Source organism: Tachyglossus aculeatus, chromosome 6 (assembly GCF_015852505.1).
Source record: "Tachyglossus aculeatus isolate mTacAcu1 chromosome 6, mTacAcu1.pri, whole genome shotgun sequence".
Lineage (NCBI taxonomy): Eukaryota > Metazoa > Chordata > Mammalia > Monotremata > Tachyglossidae > Tachyglossus > Tachyglossus aculeatus.
Genome location: NC_052071.1, coordinates 252,606 through 256,322, shown reverse-complemented (window position 1 = coordinate 256,322; position 3,717 = coordinate 252,606). Strand labels below are relative to the sequence as shown.

Below are 3,717 nucleotides of genomic sequence, written 5' to 3'. Positions count from 1 at the left end.
GGGGGCGGGGTGGGGGGAATAGTTCCAGTCAGATGGGGGGGCGCGTCGGACCCGATGGAGAACGCGTAGCTGGGAAGGACGATGGTGGTTGTGGAGTGGTTGAGGATTATTTGGAGACAAGGTAAATCCAGTGGCTCGAGTCTCTGATAGGAAAGTATTGGTTATGCAGAGTAAATTATTAAGCCCTGGAAGTTGCCTCCTTTGAGAAGGAAGGGGTTGTGGTCCCTGGGGGCTCAAGGTAGGAATTAAGTCTAGAACAGATGGTCAAGGAAATAGGCATGGGAGTCAGTGAGAGAGGGGAATCACTATTGCTGAGCAGATGACAGACCAAGTTAAATTACTTCTCACCGGTTATGATATCGTTGAAGTGGTCCTATTGCCGAGATTTCCCCCAGCAGCGCTTCCCGGAGGGATAGGTCTGATGCTGCTCCTGCAAGTTGAGAAGGAAATGAGTAGAGATGCAAATGATGCAGTTTCTGTAACAGAGACATTCCTCCAATACCCCGCAAGTCAACCTGGTTTTCAGTAGGTGTGAGAGAACAGCCACAGATAACCTGGATTCTCCACCTTTCCCTACCCCTGCCATTGAATATCCATACCCCCAGGATGGGAGAGGCCTGGACTTAAAGGACAACAAGTCTCCAGTGGCAGACTAAACAGGGGAGTGGGAAGGCTTGCAGTACTCTGTACCAAACTCTTCTATGCTCCCTACCAAAGATGCAGGTTGGATGCTACTGAACTACACGGGAGAATAGGATGGACGAATGGACGGACGGACACACACACACACACACACACACACACTTTATTTTCCCTTCCAACTCACCCATGCACTTAATCCCACCTACCAAGCAATGAAACATTCGCCCCACAGACATTAGGTACATATACTCAGCTCTTTCTCTCACTTTTATCAGCTGGGACCCTCCAATAAACTGATGCTGGACCTAGACTACTCAAAAAGAACTATGTTACAATATGTAAGACATGCCTAACAGTTTTAAGGAAGGAGACACCACAATGAGCAGACAAGTGGGGACAAGTGTGCTGTGAGCCCGATGTTGGGTAGAGACTGTCTCAATATGTTGCCAATTTGTACTTCCCAAGCGCTTAGTACAGTGCTCTGCACATAGTAAGCGCTCAATAAATACGATTGATGGTGATGATGCTGTGGTGGTGAGTCAGGGCTACAGGGAACACTCCTGCTAATTCCACTGCACTGTACTCTCCCCAAGCACTTAGGTTATCATCATCATCATCATCAATCGTATTTATTGAGCGCTTACTATGCGCAGAGCACTGTACTAAGCGCTTGGGAAGTACAAATTGGCAACATATAGAGACAGTCCCTACCCAACATTGGGCTCACAATCTAAAAGGTTAGTGCTCTGCATATAGTAAACATTCCAGTACCGTCGATTGATTGCAGGAACGCAGTGTCTATTAGAACTAAACACAGCCACAGCAAGAAGCTGAAGACCGGAGAGGAAGCGTGAGTGGCCAGATAGCCTTCCTATATGGAGTGCTAGGCCCTTCACCCCTCTACCCACCCCTGACCCCCAACGCAGGCATTAATGAGGTCAGGTTAGGGGAGGGATGATATCCCCCAACAACGGCCCCGGGGAAAGTTGGGGAAATTTCCTGGCCTAGAAGAACTCGCGGTTAGCAAGCCAGAAAGCACCTATCCAGTTAGACTATTAAACACTAGACTCTCCCCTCCTCCCATTCCCCTGCCCCCGACATCCTCCCGACTCCCTCAGAAGCAGTCACTGTCACACACAGAGGGGTTCCAACTCTGGAAGGACCCAGGATTTGGCATGGTGACCCTGTGGACGGGGCTGCGGGTTCAGGTAGGATTGATTGACCCATCTACAGACTTAAGGACACTGGGTCTTCTCAGTTCCACCATGACCTCCCTTAGAGATGGAAGCTCAGCTCCCTATTCTTCCTCACCATGGGAATCAGCTCTTCTGGATCCTTACTGAAGGGAGACACTTGGACCACATCCACCTTAAATCCAATCCACAATCCTCCCCCCGGAACTCCCACCCCTTAACCACGCAGTGGACGTATCAGCAGTCTCCCAAATCTTTACGAGCCCTACCGAAATAGTCTCTTCTCCCACAAGCCTTCCCTGATTCAGACTCTCATCTCTCCACCCCACCCCTCTGAACACACAAAACACACACTTCATTTTCCCTCCCAGCTCACCCATGCACACACTCACCCACTAAGCCCTGAAGCATTAACCCCCCCATTAATTAAGTACATATCTTTTGACTCAAATCCTTCCCTCACCTGTGTTGTATGATCTGGAAACAGCCCCCTCCCCTCCCACCCCAATTTAACAGACACTGGACTTAAAGGTTCAAAGGGAACTCTCTTAAAATTGCAGACAAGTGGGGACAGGTGTGCTGAAGTGGGTGTGTGAGGGTAGCAAGCAACAGGTGGGCTAGTTCTGTTGCATGGAATTCTCTCAAACACTTAGTACAGTGCTCTGCATATCCCAAGCACTCATATACCATTGATGGATTGGAGGAGCCAAGTGTCCTTTAGAACTTCCACAGCTACAGAGAGAAGCTGGAGAACCAAGAAAGAGCAAGTCTGAGTGGACAGGAAGCATTCTGAGAGGGAGTATTAGGCCCTTCAACCCACTACCCGACCTCCACCCCCGCTGAGGGCATGGGTAAGGTCAACATCCACGAGGATGAAACCGCCACAGAAGAGCTCTGCAGGGAGAGCCTTGGGGGAAGTGTTCCAGCCTAGAAGAACTCACATCTAGCAAGCCACAAAACACCTAGTCAGCTCCACAGTTAACTAGGCTCTCCCCCCACCCCCATTCCCCCACCGCCTTTTAACTCCCTCAGAGGCAGTCACTGTCAAGCACAAAGGGGTTCCACCTCTAGAGGAGCAGAGGATTTGCAGGGTGACCCCGTGGATAGGACTGTGGGTTAAAGCAGGAATGACCCATCTATAGAATTAAGGGTCCTGGGTCTTCTCAGTTCCACAGTCAAATCAGACAGAACCAGTTCCCTACACAAGCTCTTAGCCCCAGATGGTGGAATACTGAGACAGACATGCCCCTCTACACACCTTGTAGTCCTCCTGCAGTAACTCCTAATCATCCACACATGCCCTAATCACCTTCCCTTAAGCAATGGAAACTCAGCTCCTGATTCTTCCTCTATATGGGGATCAGCTGCTCTGGGTTTTCACTGAAGGGGCAACGGTCCTCATGGCCTGGAGGGGTGGTGAGAAGGTTCATCCCCCCATCCATCTCTTCCCATCATCAGGACTCCTCCGACACCCACCTCCGGACGGCCTTAACCCGGGATCAGGAAGAGCCTGAAAGCTCCAGCTTGCTCCTTACGCCTCACCTGGACCACCATCCACCCTCAACCCATCCCACACATCCTCCCCTCTGGACCCCCACCTCGTACCTATCCAGTGGATCTACCACCCGTCTCCCACAGCTTTAAAAGCCCTACCGGAATGGTTTCTTCTCTAATAAGCCTGCCTCGACGAAAGCTCTCATCCTCCCGGGCCCCCAACGCCCCTTCCGACATACGCTTTGTTTTCCCTTCCAGCTCGCTCATGCACTTTATCCCACCCTGTACGCACTGAAGCTTTCACCCCACATCATGTACCTATCTTTTTACTCATATCCTTCCCTTACCTGTGTTGTATCATCTGGGACTCCCCAACAAACAGATGCTG

At 50.6% G+C, this 3,717-nt stretch overlaps 1 long non-coding RNA gene across 1 annotated transcript; it reads right to left on the bottom strand.

Annotated features, from left to right (window-relative positions):
- Positions 1-884: 884 nt before the first annotated feature.
- LOC119929459 lies at positions 885-3,717 on the bottom strand. Its single transcript, XR_005451555.1, has 3 exons — positions 3,677-3,717; positions 2,523-2,580; positions 885-952 (listed from the first exon to the last, which is right to left on the bottom strand). It is a non-coding gene; the product is annotated as an uncharacterized LOC119929459 (long non-coding RNA).